The sequence below is a fragment of the Neolamprologus multifasciatus genome, chromosome 17, assembly GCF_963576455.1.
Source record: "Neolamprologus multifasciatus chromosome 17, fNeoMul1.2, whole genome shotgun sequence".
Classification (NCBI taxonomy): domain Eukaryota; kingdom Metazoa; phylum Chordata; class Actinopteri; order Cichliformes; family Cichlidae; genus Neolamprologus; species Neolamprologus multifasciatus.
Window position 1 is genome coordinate 8,460,163 of NC_140455.1, and position 19,081 is coordinate 8,479,243.

Genomic DNA, 19,081 nt, shown 5'->3' on the forward strand with positions numbered 1-19,081 from the left:
ATAAGTAATGTCCGTTTGTGTGTGCTGAGAAAGTGTAATGTTTGGTGTGTGCGATTATAACCATCACAAACCAACTGTGCATTCTGCTAGGAAAATGGGAAGTAAGTGCTGCCAGTTATTAAAATTTGAAAAAAATACCTAGAAATATAGTAAATACACCAAAATTACTACATTTCTAATGAGCTTGAAACTCAATATTTGGCACGACCACTTTTATTCATCAGCATAGTCTGAACTATCCTAGACAAACTTTCTTGTAATTGTCTACAAAGCTTGTCTTTAGATGTTGGCTGCTTTTTCTTCTGTTCATTGTCATGAGGTCCCACACTGCTTTTGTCAATTTTGACAAAATCTCAAACACCACTGGCTGAAATGTAGTAAATAAAATAACAAAGTGTCTAATTTAATTTAAAATTGGTTCTTTGCTAAGTTGCCTGTTATATGTAGAGACGACACTTACTCATTTTTTCTGTTAGTTGCATTTTTTATGGTTGAATAAGTCATGACTCAGTGTAAGTGGCTAAATGAAAAAACTGAAAAAATATTGATGTGAAAATGGTCAGAAGTGAGGACTGGACTGAGAATGTGTGAAAAAGCAACCAATATACAAAGAAAAACTTTGGAACACTTCAGATAGTCTATTCTATTGATCAAGACCACTTACAAAAATTCCATGAAAGCCTGGCTTATTTGAAACAATTTATCTATAGTACTGTAGAAGATCAATAATAATAGGTGTAAGAGTTTTACAAGCACAAAAGAAATGACATTTTTTTAACCTGGAGATAGGAGTCTGTGAGGAGGTTGGCTTCTACAGACACCTCTATGATGCATCAGTGCAGGAAATTGGATACCAAAAGAGACTGATGAAATACCTAAATGATACAGTCTCTGAAATTTCAATCATTTCCTGTTTTCACTTTTTCACTTTTCTCTTATATTTTTTCTGAGCTGTGGCTCCAGTAATTGAGATATATCATTATTATTCCCAGAGTTTAAGTTCACCACATCTGTTAGACAGCTGAAGATGTTTTAGACATCACTGACAAAAGCAGTGTTACATGGAAAGTAAATGCAAACAAAAGAGCCAAAATGGAAACCTGTGCAGTAATGCTGACTAGTTAAGTTTAAAGGAATAAAGCAACTGCCATAGCCCTAGTGAGTTAAAAGCCATGGTATGGGGATACAGGGTTGTGAGTTCAACTTCACTATCTGAAAGCTGTCCGACAAACTGAAGATCTCAGAAAGCAACACACTGTGCTGCAATCTAAAGAAACAGCTAAGAAACAAAGTCATTGTCATCAATTATCATGGAGAGGGTTACTAAAACCATTTCTAGGCCTTTGGAGCTCCATAGTGAAAATCACAAAGATCTACAAATGAAAAAACCTAGAACAGTGGTGAACTTTTGCCAGACCCACCAAAATTACTCCAAGTAATCGACAATTAATGTAGGAGGTCCCAAAAGATGTCAGAATAACATCTACAGAACTGCAGGTCTCACTTGCCTCAGTTAAGGTCATCAGTAAGAAAGAGAATGAACAAAAATAGCATCCATAGGAGAGTTCCAAGGCAAAAACATCTGCTGACCAAAAAGAATCCAAACATTCAAAAAACATCTTGATCTCCAAGACTTTGGGGAAAATACTCTGTGGACTGACAACACAAAAGATTTGTGTCTTGTTACATCTGCCGTAAAACTAGTACAGCGTTTGATAAAAAGAACATCATAGCAACAATCAAACATTGTATAACAAAGTATACAATTACTCTGCCTAGTATACACTAAGCTAGCCCTAGACACTAGCCCACTAACAAGCTAGCCCTAGACACTAGCCCACTAACAAGCTAGCCCTAGACACTAGCCCACTAACAAGCTAGCCCTAGACACTAGCCCACTAACAAGCTAGCTCTAGATACTAGACCAGTGTCTAGGGCTGCTTTGCTTCTTCAGGGCCTGGACAACTTGCCCTAATTATTGAAATTATGAATCCTGATGGAAAATGTTTGACTATCAGTTCATCCCCTGACACTTAAGCACACTCAGGTTATGTGCTGTTATGATCTGAAACATAGCAGCAAGTCCACCTCTGAATGGCTAATAAGAATGAAGGTTTTGAAAGCCTAGTCTTAGTTTGGACTAAAATACAATTAAGATGCTTTGGCATGAATTTAAACACTTTAAACAGACTTTAAACAGGCCGCTGATGCTGGAAAACACTCCAATGAGGCTGAATTAAAAACAATTCTGCAAAGAAGAGTGAGCCAAAATTCCTCCACAGGGAAGTGAAAGACTCATAGTCGGTTATTGCAAACACTTGACTGCTGTTCTGTACCTCATATACAGAAGCAAAGTTTGGGGGCTTTCATTGAAAATACCTTCCCTGTTCTTCAGCCTCCCTCTTGGGACAGCCAGAGGCAACTGGTAGGTGACCCATGGGACCTAAATGTTAAATCCGAATAAATCCTGAGAAGAAACCAAAACCAAACAGATGTATTGTCTGACTTTCATCATTACCCACTCTGTGGCCGTGTAACCAAACGTCGGTTAGTTTCCACTGAAACACAAATGAAAATGGGTCACACTTTTAAAGTTACATGTAAATTCAAATGGCAAATGAAGCTATGTGATGTTGTTTTTAACGAACATTACCAAAACAACAGGAAACATTGACACTGTCATTTGGTCTTCTAGTGAGTGTTTATACTACCAGGGGAGTGTTTGTGGGACTGAATCAAAATAAATCACTTGTGTTCAATGAAGGAGCATGTCGCCTGGTGTGACAATGCAGCTCTGTGTATTTTGAGGCATTAGCAGAGCTCAGCAGCACAGGGGAATGAGCGATATCAGACTTTGGCTACATGCGTATACTTATTACCGTTTTTTCTTTTCATGAGATTTGTAAGAAGCAGCTTTATCATTTAGAGGAGATAAACCTAACTGTATGAGCGACACTTACTCTTTTAAAAAATGTAATATTGCCTCTTTAACATTACAATTTATACTGACTGAGCTTTCTTTTATTAAATCAATAGCTTTTGGTCATTTTTAGGAGATGTTGCATACATTTTCCCACCATTTTACTCTTAAATTCACCACTTCCCTCCATCTGTTGCAAACACGTCCAGATGCCTACACGTTAATCTATCTGAACTGTGCTTGAAAATCAGTCTTGTTCTGTAAGGCTTTGGCTTTGTTCAAATAACATTAGTTCATTTATTTTTGTAGGTATTATATTTTTTGAAGAGAAACAAAATCACTGGACAAAGTGTGATGAGACTGAGAGGCTGCAGAGAGATCAAAGTGGGAACTGAGTTGCTGGTAGTGTTAAGATAATAATCTGCTCTGAACAGCTAAAAAAGAAACGAACATCAGTCGTTTTCTTTACTTGGGCGGGATTTACCGGCAACACACGGGGACTCATTTGTTTGAACAGAAATGTGATTAAAAGGATTTTGAAGGACAATACTTTTAAGAAGGTGTTTTTGTCTGTCTTGACTCTGTTTTCAGTAAAACGTCAGTGTTTGGGTGCCTTTGCGCTCTTTCTGCAGCTTTATTGTTAATCCAGTGTTCACAGCACGCCCTCTGTGGAATCATAACTCACAGTACTGCAAAGACATCTGTATTACTATGAATAATGGACCTCATTTGTAATATATAAAATTGTGTAACTTAATAAGAAATTATGTTTGCTGGCTTAAATAAATAAACCTTAATATTTCCTTGTTTTTACGCTTGCAGTTTATGAACAATACAATACAGTCAATTCAGCAAAATTAAGCATGGGTTATGTTTTGCATTATTGTTACTTGGCCTAGGATGTAGCTACATTAATCAATGCTTTAATAAATCATAGGTGAGCGTACTGGTACACAGCACATCTGACTTTAATGGCACATACTGCTTTGGTGAACGAGTATCGGGCTATTAAATCCCTGTAGCTTGATAATGAAGTGTTCATAACCCTGTTGGTCATGGTTGCGTAATCGTTTTTTTGTTTTCTGGTTGATTCTTTTAAGGCTATACAGAGGAAGGCAGCTTTGTATTTATATGGCAGATAATCAGTAAATTCACAGGACTTAAAGCTCGAAATATTTCTGTGTCTGAATTATACAGATGAGAACATAATTATGAGGCCCCCCCCCCATGTCTTTTTAATAAAATATTTCCCAAATGCTGTTAAACCAAGCAAAGGAAACTTCAAATCCACCATCTGGCATGGGCCTTTCTGTGTGGAGTTTATATGTTCTCCCCGTGTCTGTGTGGGTACTCATGACACAGTCCCTTATAGATGGATGGCTAAAAAAACACCAGGGTAAAAATGATCAGTCCCCCTTCCTTCCTGCCATTCCATTTAAAATTCACTGTGCACACTTTTTTTGCGTTCCATATAATAATATTTCCACATATAGTAAAACCAACGTGTGAAGCAACCAGACAACATGAAACGTGCATAGTTTGGCACCAAGTGCAGGTGGAAGACTGGATGAAGTAGATAAATTCTCTTAATGCTCAGGACCTTAAGAAGGCCCTGATTGTGATTCCACCACCTGGCTGAGGCCTTTCTGTGTGGAGTTTGCATGCTCTCCCTGTGTCTGGGTGCTCCCGCTTCCTACCACAGTCCAAAGACGTGAATCTACATTTCCCAAAGATGTGATGGTTGTCTGTCTCTTTGTATTAGCCCTGCGACAGACTGGTGACCTGTCCAACGTGTATCCTGCCTCTCGCCCTATGGTAGCTGGGATAGACTTCAGCCCCCCCTCAAACATGACAAGGATAAGCACCAGAAAATGGATATGCATTTATTGTGTAAAGCAGAAACTTCAGGAAATCAGTAGACTTTTCATTTCCAAAGCTACAATATATATATTGTCAGGCTTTTTTTCACATGCCCAGCCCTGCTGAATTAGGTCAAAACTCTGCAAAATGACCATCTTGCAAAGCCTCAGCAGCTCGCTTCAGTCAGCTCACAGCCAGTATTCTAGCGGAGTGTTGATATGGCAGTATGCTCCGGGGTCTTTCGCTCCATCTGCCAATCTTCTTCCAAGATGGGAAAGTCTGTCTGTGCTTTATGCTGCGAGGCACTTCTCTACAGCCTTGATCAAAGCTGGTCTTCTTGGGATTATGTTTGTTGCTGTAACTGACTGCTGAGGTTGCTATCTCAGCATCTGCTTTGTGCACCTGCATGTGCTACCACTGGGAGCATCCTTTCTTTGGGCAGCTGCTGAAGATGGGTTTGAATCCTCCACCCAAACATTGTACCCAAGGCGTGTTGCTCTTTCCCCCAAGAGTGAAAATTTGCAGGACTAGGCAAACCATCATAGGTTGCTTCGATCAGGAAGCACACTTGGTAAAAATCAGCCTGCAATGCGTTTTGTGCTACATTAAAAAATTTCCCCTCCATTTATTAAATGTCTGCAGCCATTCAAAAGCAGTAGGACACAAAGGTGGAAAAATACACAGCCTCTGATTTTAGCAGTGCCGTTCCAAAGCATTAAGCATTGCAGCATTGAATACTAAGCATTGTAGTTCACCATTCTTACTATTCTTTTAACAGCAGTACTGTGTGCCATTGCTTTAAGCATATACTGCTTAACAAATGTATTAGAGAACCACCCAATGCATAGTTTATATCACAACTACCCTAAATGACCAGTACTGGTAATTACCAAAATCATTTTTTCAATGTTATTATTTTGTTTGTTATCATCTGTTATGGTTAGTCCACCGGTATGGGCAAGCTCTTTAATCAAAATTATTATTTTTAATGCTGCGATATAATCATTGTTGTCATTCATGAAAGAAAAGAGACAGAGAAAATATGTTTACTATTATTATTATTATTATTATGTTTATTATCTTCTGAAAAAGTTGCCAAATTGCAGTTATTCACTTGCATTAATAAACAGAACAATTAGTTTTAGTCCTTGATTAATTTCCGACTTCCAGGCTCAGATTGGAACCTGCAATTCAATTTTTCAATTAAAAAAATTAATTAATTTTTAGTTTTAAACAAGTTTTCTTTTGACAGATTTCTAAATTATTTGTGTTTCCTTGTTCTTCTCACAGATAGTCTAATACATTTGTTAAGCATTGTATAATTTCTCCAGAAGCAACCTCTCAGTTTTTGAGCTGTTGAAACCTGTGATTGTCTCAGCTGTACAGTGAGGAGACCGGTGATTGGATGAGAGTGAAATTATTAGTCACATCATTTCATCTGATTTATAATTCACTTCAGCCATCCCTTTTGCACTTACAACACGTACGAATGACCTAACAAGACCACTCTGAGCTTGTTGTTGCACTGGAGTTAAAACAGGGATCTGAATTATTCACCATAAAGTGGGAAAGTAAAACTGCTTAAATGGCTGAAATTCATGTTGTCATGCAAGGCTTTTCCTTTCACTCCTACAGGACTTCTTCCTCTGGCAGCGTGTGTCCTTTGTTTCTTTCCTTGGTCAGAGGTGGCATCCCTCAGGACCCCGTCCTTGTTTTTTTTGTGCACTGTGATCTCTTTCTTTCTTAACAGTCACAACCAGTACTTTCTAGAATCATGGTGTAGATTTGGCTTTTTAAATCATCCTTAAGCAGGAGTTTTCCTTTCTCTGTATTTCATTCTTTGTAGTCAAGCTTATCTTCACAGAACATGTTAAAAGACGCTAATTAATTTTCCTGCCAAGTGTGCTCATAATGTGTAGGCGTTTTATAACTTTTGTTGCAGAAGGAAGCAAGAGCCACACAGAGGTTATCGATTTTGTGGTATGACAAGCCACTTTGGCTGAACATTGACTGTGACAGTAATAACCTGCCAATAACTGTCTATGAAAACAATAACAACTGTCAGGAATGGATGCAGCCAGCTTGGAACTGTAATTTTGCCCAGACCCTGTGTGAACTGCCTATATTCGAATGTTAATAGGAAAATGAAAGGAAGCAGGGATTCGTCCGCACACACCAGATGGCTCAACAGCCAAGTAGTTAGTCCAACAGCGAGGACCAGTTTTAGGCTGTGTGACTGTGTCTGCCCTGCAGTGCAGACATGGTCTTGTGCCACAGTGGCAACTTATGGCTGTCAATCACAATTTACTGCTGAGAAGTATGAAAAACTATAGATCTGCGGTCTATAGTTAAAGAGGTTTGAGTCTGAGTAGGCAGAAAAAGAGCAATGGTGTATCAAGTGTTATTTCTTTCCTGGCAGGAGGCACTGCATCCAGACAGAAAGGCTTTTTGGGCTGTATCCGCTCTCTGCAGCTGAATGGCGTCACTCTGGACCTGGAGAAGAGAGCTAAGATCACGCCTGGAGTCCTACCTGGATGCCCAGGCCACTGCAGCAGCTATGGCTCGCTGTGCCAGAATGAGGGTCGCTGTGAGGAAAAAGCCAACGGTTTCTCCTGCGACTGTGGACAGTCGGCCTACACTGGAGCCTTCTGCCACAAAGGTACAGACACTCACACTGACAGTGGAGACTTTCTGCCACTGATTACACAGATCCATAGACTCAATTCATTGATGTTCTTTGTACAGACTCTTTATAAAATACTTCTTGGCCTGAAAACCTAATGGCAAACCTGCCTTCTTTCATCATTTTTATTTGTATGTACGCCTGTGAGAAAATTGTGCTATGGACAGTGTTGGTCAAGTTACTTGAAAAAAGCAATCAGTAACTAATTACTAATTACTTCCCCCAAAAAGTAATCCCGTTACTTTACTGATTACTTATTTTCAAAAGTAATTAATTACTTAGTTACTTAGTTACTTTTTAAAAACACAATTTACAACCTGAATAGGTAATAAAGCAATAGCTCTTTCAGCCCAATTCTACTTATTCTGCCTAATCCATCATACAAAATGTAATCAAATGGAAAAGTCTCTTTTTAAAACTTGTTTTATAAGTTTTAATCTTTTAACTTTATGCATCAAGCAACAATTATATGTAACATTCACTGACTGGAAGAAATTTGTTTAACATTTAAACCTATTTTCTTCACATTCCAGCACATAAAATTAAATATTTTTTTGTGTTTACACTCAGTCTTTCAAATAAATGCAAGTAAAACACAGCAGAAAATAAATAAAATCAAACACTAGTGGTCCTGTTGCTCTATTTTCACCTGTAAAGCAGGAGTGGGGTAGGCGGAGGTTTACCCTGGTGCAGGTGTGCCGCAGCGGTCAGTGGAAGAATCCGCGAGTTTCTCTGTGAATTTCACATTACGTGGTAGCGCACTCGGTGCTTGCTTGGAAGTTAATGGGTTTCCTTCCCACGCAGTGAACAGCGGACGCTAATGTTTTTGTCACTTTTTATGGAATCAAACTCAAAATAAGGTCAGTACTTCCACGCTTTAAACGCTGCACTCTCATACTCTCTCCCGCACTCGATATATGATCCATTGTTGATCTGCACACAGCTGTTGTCACGAACGTCGCACTCGCTTACGTCATTGTCATGAGACACTCTCGCAAGAAAATCACGGTTTTAGTAACGCAGTAACGAAGAGTGCTTACGGGAAAGTAACAGTAATCTAATTACCGTTTTTGGAATAGTAATCCCTTACTTTACTCGTTACTCGAAAAAAGTAATCGGATTACTCACGTTACTGCCCATCTCTGGCTATGGATCACTTGATTTGAGCTCAGTAAACACTGTATCACTTTATTGTCTTAATACCTTCTTTTAAGTCTTATAAAATACAGTATAATAATTATTTCATACATCGTGGTATCCATTTGAGTCAAAAAAAGAAAAAGAAGAAGAGAGCAAGATCTGCTTTCGAGTTGGCCTACTTTTTGACTGATATAACACCACTGTAGCAGTGCGCAGTGACCCTTGCACCAAGATGGCGACGGTCAAAGTCCTTGACAATTCAAGCTAGGATGTGCACATTCTCTGGCTCTGTGCCTTACTAAATATATTTAAAAGCAAATGCAAGGCTTCCTTCTATATTTAACAGATTAAACAAAAATTATTAACGTGAACTTTATTCATAACTGCAGACCCAGAAATCTCAATATCCAGCAGCCTCCAGACAAGAACGTCTAATATTTTAAGATCACAAGCTGCAGCAGCAAACACCTCAGGGAGCCATGGTCTATATCATAATGAAATTGAAAGGAAATCTCTAGAGTTGAAATTGGCTCCCTCCATATTTTTGTCCCTACTATTGCCTTGACAATTTCATTTTTTGTGCATAAGAGATGAAAGACTAATTCAGCATAAAATTCATTATAGGTTTGTGTCTAAGAAAGGCAGGGTACACTTTTAGATGCAGGATCTTTCATGAGATAAGGAATGAAAAAGAAATATTAGGGTGGTATTTGATAGCTTGAAGATAGTTATTCTGAAACACAGTTTTGTATTTTACAACCCTGCATAATATTCCTGTAATATTGAGAGACCTAGAAAGTGTCTGGTTCAGATCACAGTAAGCTGATTCTGTTCTTTCGGATGTAGTGTTGTCCAACATTTCATCACCTGTCCAAGTGTCGTCTTCTGACTCTCATATGTTTCTCCCACTGAAATGCTACGTCCAGAAAAATAAAATCAGCATTCTGGGATGATTGATATCTTGATTAAGGCTTTAATGGTAACATTTTATAAGTGCAAGAAAATATGTTTAGACACTTTTTCTTTTCTCTTTCTCTGTAATAAATGAACATCTTAGTACTTTATACATTTATATATTCCTGATGCTTTCATCACATTTTATAACACTTGTACCAACTTTTGAATGACTTTGAAAATCAAGAGTGATTTTCTTCTGTCTTAACAGCAGCTTATTATGTTTTTTTTATGGCACTTTATTTTGACAGTTCAGTCTGTGCATCCTATAGAGCTGCTCTCCAAATAAAGGAAAAGAGATTTGCTGGTCAATTTCACATATCAGTCACAGGCATTACATTAGTGAAACTCTCAGTGGAACGACATCTTCTAACGCTCACTGTTATAGTAAACATGGAAATAGAAGAAAGAAAGAAGAAAAAAGTATAAAACTTCGAATTAAAAGTTTGATTTATGCTTTGCCATTCATACACATAATGTTACACCAGAAAAGATCAGGACCATGTGTTGTCTTGTTACACTATTCAGGTTAATGAGTTTCACCTTTCCTAAAAGCAGTAGGGTAAGGGCAGCTAATATTAGCCTACAATCTGCTATGGCAGCGTTCAGGGCACGCAGTGGAGAAACACTATATGCAGTGGAAGAGCTAAATGAAAACACAAACTCTGGTATTGGTAATGCTACGTTGCAACTTCTACTAGAGGACACAAACACACTGTCACGGTGTACAAGGTGGACTCACGCGCTGGATTGATGCACACAAGAGAATTTAATATGAACAATGTCCAATGAGTGTATATACAAAGGTGCGGGGCAAAAGGTGAGCGGGGCAGGGCTCCGGGGGAAATCCAGGTGAACACTCTCGTCTCTCTCCAAACAATCCAAACACGAATCCACTCGAACACTCGTTGCTCAGGGAACACCAGGGAAAACAGTCCAGAGGGTCTGCACACAAAGAAACGCTCGTTAGATTCCAAACACACAACTACATGGAAAAACATTTGCTAGACGCTCGACTTTCACTGACGCGATTCTCACAACGATCCAGCGAAGAACAGCCGTTGCTTCCTGGCTTAAATGCCATCCACACTGATGAGGCACAGGTGTTTCCTCCTCCGAGGGCGCGGGCCAAGGGCGTGAACCCATAATGAGTTCCGCCCTGGCGAGAGAGAGAGAGAGAGAGAGAAATCGGCTGATCAGCGACCAGCTGAACCTCCAGGCCGTGACACACACTGACCATACATTTGGACTGCACTTAGTTGTTGTTATAGGGGGTAATTAAAGCGTGTCAGGTCTGACATGCCTGTTAGAGAGAAGGAGCAAACAAGAGAAACTAAATAAAAACTTTTGGAAATTTTATTTAGTTTCTCAAGTTTTCCATACAAAAAAATAATAAAAAACTTCAAGAAGGGGAGTGGAATAGAGCAGGTGTTAATTTGTGTGAGGCAAAGCACTCAGTGACCTATCTTAACAGTCTGCACCACCGAAGAGGCATTAATATACAATATTATGCAAACAATCTCAACCTACATTTCTTTATATACTGCTCAAAACACAAACTTAAAGGAAGACTTAGGAAATACATCAAATCTTGGTGGGGGGCAAAAGAAATCATGCCGGATATCAAGCAATGCTTGCCTTGCTTGCCCTGATAAAATGCCACAGGTAAAGTATGTTTTGCTGTTTAAACTGCTGATTAACTCGCAAAGCAACTTGTTGAGTTATTCATCAAAAAGTACTTACCTCCTTTGTTGTTCTCTACTTTGCTTTGTCTGGACTGTGTAGATAGGCAGTTTGAGAAGATACTGCAGAATCAGGGAGATCACAAAGAAGACCTTAAGTCAATATTAAATTAATTTTCAGATACTGCAAAACTCAAAATTTACTAAAGTATTCAACCAGATGCTCATTAACATTTAATCAAAGCCGCATTGTTTCCCTAATCTCAACCATTTGCTGCTTCGCTTTATCATATGAAGCTCAAGACGTCAACTCTGAATTTTTGCATCCATTTCGTCCACCTGGAGTTTTAAAAAATATTTTCTACTTTCTTCAGTTGATGTGATGCTTATCATCAAAACAGAATTTGCAAAGAGCATTAGTTGAATTTAGTCTTTAAACCAGCACATTCAGCTCCGACAGTGACACTTCTCACTAACTTCTTAACTCCCAGAGATTTCAGCCAGCTTTAAGTCAACAACGTCCATCACCTACATCCTGAAGGAGCCCTTTGAACTAAGCAGAAACAGCAGTGGCTTGCCTTCATCCATCTACTCAGATATCACACTAAGAGGAGAAAACATCTCCCTGAGCTTCAGTACCAATCAGAGTCCTGCTCTTCTGCTCTATGTCAGCTCGTTCTACAGAGAGTACCTGATCCTGCTCATCAACAAAAATGGTGAGGACTCTCAAATGGCATTTTCTCTTGGCTGTCTTTTGTTGATAAATGATTGTGTCTTTTTAATTCTGCAACCTATTTTCTTATCTCATTGTTCCTGCAATTTGTTGAATTAAGCCTTTCCTCTCTCCTTTGCTTTCTCCTCCCTCTTTGTCTGTCCTATGCTGCTTTTTTCCAACAGAGCCTGACTAGTTGGGTTGGGTTTGAAAAAAATATTTGGTGCCGATATAATAAAATGATCATTTATTTTTGAGAGGGGGGTCTTTTTTAAATTATTTATTTTTATTTCTTTGTTTTGTTTGTCGTAGTTGTTTTGTCATTGTATTCAAAGTAAGTAAACTGGAATAATAGGAAATACCAATCAGATTCAAAACTCCAAAGGGGCTGATTAAACTATTTGGATTTATCGTCTAAGCCACTGAAAATATCCTTTTTTGTCACTGTTATGAATAGAGTTGTTGTTGCTTTGTAGACACAATATTGAAGCTTTTTAATGACACAAAGAAAGCAAGTTTAAATTTGCTGATCAAGCCAATATCAAGTATCTGAACTTTTGCTGAAGTATCCAATTAAATCCCAGGGAGAGTTTTATTTTGATTGTGCCAAAGCACAAATCAAAGCAATTTCCTTAAGGCCTCTTCTACTGCACAGAGAAAGAATCTCCCAGCTGACTCAGTTACTGAAATCCTGCAAGACACTGCTCCAGCTATAAGTCTTTTTATTATAAATATATGGCTTTATGATAAGGGAATTAATCACTAATAGCTCATACTGAAAAAAGAGTCAAAATGAGAGAAATAGCATAGAGTATCAAATTATATGTGCAGTACTAAAGAAATATTATTTCTTATCATTTCTGTTCATCTTTTAAGCCTGCAAGAATCTCAGAACATTCAAATTATATCCGCAGCCAAGGGATATAAATGTAACAGTGAAACATGATCAATTTTGTATCATGGAGTTTAATCTTAGATATAAAGTGTTAATTCTTACAGTATTACATGGTTTGTAGACGATCTATTAAAATATTCAGATATGTGGCTTGTTTTCTTCTTTGGTTTTATTAAACAATAGTTTCTTTCATCTACTACCCGAGCTAACCCAAGTTTTTGGCCTAATAACCCCAACCATATAGCAAGCAGGTCTGGCCTGGATCTGGTATCAAGCCGGCACTGCAGGCTGACTTCTGGCATGATACGTATGTCTTTCAGATATGGGCAAGGCCTGGCATAGATGGCATGACATTTCTGGTCAATTGTGGTTTGGTTTATGTGGCCCAGGCTCTTAGAAAACAGGTCTGGCCCGGATCTGGCATCAAGCTGGCACTTCTGACTGACCGGTGTCATGGCAGGGTGTATGTCAACCAGATGTGGGCCATGTCTGGCAATGATGGCACTATTTATGTTCCTATTTTCCTATTTTACTTAGAAGACCCAAATGCCATGTTGCAATACTATACTGCTATGGTGGCCAACGTTTCAAATGCAGGTTTGACAGGTTTGTGAGTGTACACTTTATCCAAAACCTAGTGAGAGTTTACTCGTGTTTACTACTTGGTGGCTGTAGCTCAGGAGGTAGAGCAGGTCATCTACTGATCAGAAGGTTAGTGGTTTGATCCCTGGTTCCTCCAGTCTGCATGTCAAGAGTATGCAGTTAGGAAGCACTCAGTTTAGAGAAAGTGAGTGAATGTGGCTTGTTGTATAAAACACTTTGAGTAATCCGGAAGACTAGAAAAGCGCTATATAAGAGTCAGTCCATTCACTGTCAGAACAGAGTTTTGTCATGTTATGTTCTGGCACATGTTGTTGTTACATGGCTTGATTAAGGTACATATTAGGCTGACATCTGGGGCCAGAGCGGAAACTGGTCTGGGCTAGCACAGGGCCAGCAGTGTGTCTGCAACTGGCCCGTGGCTGCACACAACTTACAAATGGTCCACATACTGCGAAGAATGACGGCCCTTTGGTTGCCCAGATCAGGTTTGCCAGACCTAGTCCACACATGGGCCAGCACAGGACCACCAGTGTGTCTGCAACTGGCCTTGTGCTGGCCCGCGTGTGGGCCACATCTGGCAAACCTGATCTGGGCCATCAAAGGGCCATCATTCTCTGCGGTATGTGGGCCATGTGTAAGCACATTGTGTGGGCCAGATCTGGGCCATACCAATTTTGCTATGTGGATAACATCCTATTAACCATATTGTGAATCAGGTGACTGTAGAACTCGACTCCCGCACATCAACTTGTTTGTTTTCAGGTTTGAGAAAATTTGCAGTTGTTTTGTCTGGCCAGATTATGAGTAGTTAGAGGAGGTGATGCAATGAGAGACCATCAATTTAGTCAGACATCTAACATTTAATATAGCAGTAGAATACAGTCAGATTTAGCTTCTGAGCTCACCACTTCATGTGTTTAAAATAAGGGAAGTCATGAGAAAAAGATTTACAAGTGTGGGCGAGGTGCAGCACTGGCTGCTGTTTCAACCCTTCAACACGATACATAGTAGGAGGGACACTAACATGTTAGGAAGGGGATTTTGCAGGGATAGGATATGAAGAGAGTGCGGCATGTTGTGCATGTCTGACACAGTGCAGTTAAACTAATTTACTTGAACTTTATCACAGGCTTTGCTCCATTTGTGCCAACTGCAACTGTAACTGCAGACATGTTGAGACCAAAGATCACCAATTAAAGAATAATACGGATTCATATTTTGCATTATTCCATGAATAGATCGACTTTGTTGTTTGTGGTCTTTAGTAACATTATACTTAACACATATCTAACACAGTTCTCGTCATCGTTTGAGAACACTTTGACCAAATGACCACTTTTGACTTTCTGACTGTTTTATTCTGTATCCATTCGACTACAATTGTACTGTTGCTTTGTGTTTGTGAAGATGAGCTGGAACTGAGGTACAAGCTGCACAGCGGCAGAGATGTGGAGACGCTGAGAAGCAGAGTCGTAAACGTGGCTGATGGGCGCCTGCACACAGTGATCGTTAGGAGACTGGCAGATATCGTCTCTGTGCAGGTGAATACAAACACACGGGACATTTTTCTTACTCTCTCTTACAGGTTTCTGCTGCTTCTGCAGACATAAGCAAGCTGGGCTGTTACCACCAAATGGAATGACACACAGGTTTTTCTTCCTCCAGAACTCCACCAACATTTAAGTCTAAGAGCTAAAGAGTACATTGTTTAATTAATCTGCTGCTCACACTGCTTTACCCGCTGGTGCTATAGGAGTCCGCTGGCAGGCTCTGAGTGGAAGGGAAGTATTGTGGGCTGATGCTTGCAGCTATTTCTTTAATTTAAAAACCAACCCTGACCACAAGTATGCTTTTGGAAGCAAAATAAAATATAATAAATGGCAGATTTCCTCTCTGTAGTCAAGCTATGACAGCCTCTCTGTTTTTTATCGCTCCACTTAAGTCTCAGCATTAGCAAATGTCTTATTGACAAATGAGACTAAAGCCCAAATGTCATTGTTTCCTAGCTTGTTTTTTTTTAAATAGAGAGGATCTCTCTCAGACACGTTTACTACCTCAGTATTTTCCTGCTCAGCTGCTGTGAATCGCACAGTCACATTTCAGACTGCCTCTCATTAGAATATGCAGATCAGGCTCCAGGCTGAACATATAATCCTCACATGTTATGCTTTTTCCTTCACTGTGGCTCACATAGCCGTCGTCATTTAAACACTTGACATAAGAGTCTTTGCTTAATGTGGTTTTCAGATTGACCAGAACGCCAGAGAGGACTTGAACTTGACATCTGATGTGGAGTTCAACAGCATCAAATCACTCATACTGGGCAGAGTGGAGGGTGAGTGTGGCTATCTTAGGACATGCATCAGTACTGGCTCATTTGAATAACAGTACTGAGATGTTTGGCCTCATGTGGCAAAGTGGTGTTCTGGATCCTTGTGCTGTTCTCTGGTCATCAAGTTGTCTGGAACAGAGGGAAAGCTGCAGCCCAAGCAACAGCTGTGACTCTGTGAAGCAAATCGAGCTAACATCCATATTCAGCTGGTCACTCTCTTGAAGAGATTAGAAAAGGACAGCACTCTCCGAAAGTCACTGCGATGTAGATGCATCTAAAAGTATGGTAGGTTAAGATAATTGTGTAAATGGCACTAGTGCAGAAGTTCAAAATATACCTGCGTGTTTGTGCAGTTTTATCTGTGGTATCAGAGCGGTGAGTAACACAGTCTTTACATCTGTCTAGCTGAGCCAGGCTTCAGACAGCTGTAATCATAACAACTTCAGAAAAAGGTCCTTCACTTTGTATGGTAATGAGGAGAGAATGAAAAGAACAAATTACTTAGAAGATTGGAGTCAGCACCTTCAATTCAGCATAACAACCAAAAAAATCATAAATCTGATCTGCTGTGGGTAGGGTCAAACTAAACCAGGAAGTCAGGAGGTGCCGTTCTCCCTATTCCTCTATGACAGAATGTTGTATTTCAGCATTGCTGCAGTAGTTGCACAGCTGATTTATCTGCAAGGAGTTCTCATTATGAAAGAAACACTTAAGTGAATTCCCTACGCTGTTTTTGAATAGCATCACTTGGGATTTTTCACTGCTGCTAGAACCTGTGGGCGTTAGAAAGGATTTCATATTGCTAAATTAGGAAATCAAAATGTAGAGGTAGCACAGGGTAAAAGTGCTGCAACACCTCTTAACCTTTGAATTCAAGTGTTTTCAGTTCAAAAGCTACAGGTGTAAAACATCAAGCTCCTAGTAATGCAGTGTCTTTACAAACATTTGTGAAAGGATTGGTTGTTATAAACAGCTCAATAAATCTGAGAGCTCTTATAATATGATGCCACCACCAAAACACGTCAGTTTGTCAAAATTCTTCCCTCTACAATTAACTGTAAGTGCTGTTATTGCAATCTGGAAGCATTTAGAAATCATAGCAACTCAGCCATACAGTGGCAGACCATCTAAAGTAGCAGAACAGGGTCACCCCGTAAATAGTGCGTATTGCTGACTCAATAACTGCAGGGTCCAAACCTCCCCTGGCATTAACATCAGCACAAACAGTGTGCGCCAGGAGCTTCAGGGCATGGGTTTCCAAACAGCTTCTGTAGGTGTAATGTGTAGAAGGCTCCGAAACAACCCAGTATCACAGCAAAATGTGTAAATGGCACGACATCCACCATCTCCATTCCACAGTTTGAATCTCCAAAGTGTTAAATGGACATGCAGGCAGGAATTGTATTGCTGCATGCAGAAGTTGCACACTAGCAGGAGTGAAAAATTTTTTAAAGCCAAGAGGCTGGTAGTGAACAAAAACATATAAAGTGTATTCCAGGCTGCTTAGTCGCCAGAAAGCTAGGCGGCTAATGTGTGTAAGAATGTCTATTTAAACACTTTCCCTTGCTTCTGCATCCATGTCTATTTCATATCTATTACATGCTTTAGACCGGCGTGTCTATTTTGCCATGATATTGAGTGGCCCAGTACTTTTATCCATTAGCCCTGGCCCTAAAGTACATGAGCCAAGGGATTAGCAACGCTTTCTGAAACCAGTTTTGACTCGTACATTTTTTTTTTTTTTTGTAAGATCAGGCCTCTCATTTCACTATTCCCTTATATATCTACGTGTAGGTTTTTTTCTATACTTTTGATGAAATAAGACAATGAGTTGGAGAGGAGGATAAATGGAATGAACATAAAATACATTTGCTTTCTGTGTTGTGAATAAAATGTGATTAAATTACATTTTGTTTTAATTGACAATTTGCACAGTGTCCAAATTTTATAAAGCAATTGGGGCTATATTTTGTTTTTGTCAGGAAGCTACTGAACTTCTTCCTGCGCTTGGTTCACAAGTAAGAAACAGATATAAATTGATGCTGTTGCTTTTTTTTAGGTCCTCCCTGTTATGTCTTTTTTTTAATTATTCTTGACCCAGGCTGTGTTAGTATGTAACCCCACTGCCCCCATGCTGAGCCAGAGGACTCAGGCAGTCATATCAGTATCAGAAAGGCAGCAAAATAGTTGATATACTGTCGCTCCCTGCCAGCCCTGTCATCCATCAGCCTAACTAATGGACCAAGAAAGAATGGAGAGATTCAGATGCTCACAGAATGAGACAGAGACAGTGAAAGGAGGTGGAAGTAAAGTTTTTTTCAGTTCATATACTGTCAGGGTTTGGCTACATAAACACCTTTTGACTCTTTTTAGCATTTTGCACCCAACGATTATTCATTGTGTAAGATTAGTATCAAAACTTTTGCCACATCAGCTGTAATGTTACTAATACATGTTGAGTTTGAGATGTTCAATTCCACATATTTTAATTTTTTATATATATTTTTATATATATTCTTGTATATTTTTTCTCACAAGAGGACATGTTGTCTTCTTAATACATTAGGTGGTTAGACTTGTGAGCCTGCATGCTGTGTTAAAGAAATTAGTTTTCTTTCAAATACATCCATCATTCTACCACCACAGCTTTTCCTTTTATTTTTTTTCCTGTCCTCAGTCATACCTTGCTGACTCATGCATATATGCACATGACACAAGATACTTAAATCAAAGTCAATTTACGCTGAATTTAAAAACTCAACGCCTGATCAAATATGCAGCTGATAAACTGGCCTCTCCAACCAGGCCACTCTGCAGTGTCCCATTAATGTGGTGAAAAGTTGTTTCTCTCTGGTAATAACTTAGATGACTGCCAGTGATGTGCTGTGTAATCAAATTGCACTGCAGGAATAATTGTGGTTTGTACTGACATTTATAGCTGCTTAAGATGTTATTTAGCACCTGCTGCCACACATAGCGGGGATGTGACTGTATTAGAAAGTAAGACTCACTCCTTAAAGAGGTATGCACATGAGAAATAGGTACGCTTTTTTTATGCTGGGCTGGACCCAGCTTTTGTCTTGAGAACTGTTCATATTGCCATGAAAGAGTCTCACAATTGCTGAAGATTGTTGACTACACATCCATGATGTGAATCTTTCATTACGCTTAATCTTAAAGGTGGTCTATTGGAATGAGATCTGGTGACGGTGGAGGTCATTTGAGTGTAGTGAACTTACTGCCCAAGTTTAAGAAACCAGTTTGACGTGGTTTAAGCTTCGTGATATGGTGCATTATTAT

General features: G+C 39.4%; 1 pseudogene across 1 annotated transcript in view; it reads left to right on the forward strand.

Annotated features, from left to right (window-relative positions):
• LOC146498894 (contactin-associated protein-like 4) overlaps nucleotides 1–19,075 on the forward strand; it is an 88,207-nt pseudogene extending 69,132 nt beyond the window's left edge. The window contains exons 18-21 of the transcript XR_014870126.1: nucleotides 7,200–7,439; nucleotides 11,731–11,955; nucleotides 14,857–14,990; nucleotides 15,697–19,075. The product of XR_014870126.1 is annotated as a contactin-associated protein-like 4 (transcript). The remainder of the gene's footprint in view (nucleotides 1–7,199; nucleotides 7,440–11,730; nucleotides 11,956–14,856; nucleotides 14,991–15,696) is intronic.
• Nucleotides 19,076–19,081: the final 6 nt, after the last annotated feature.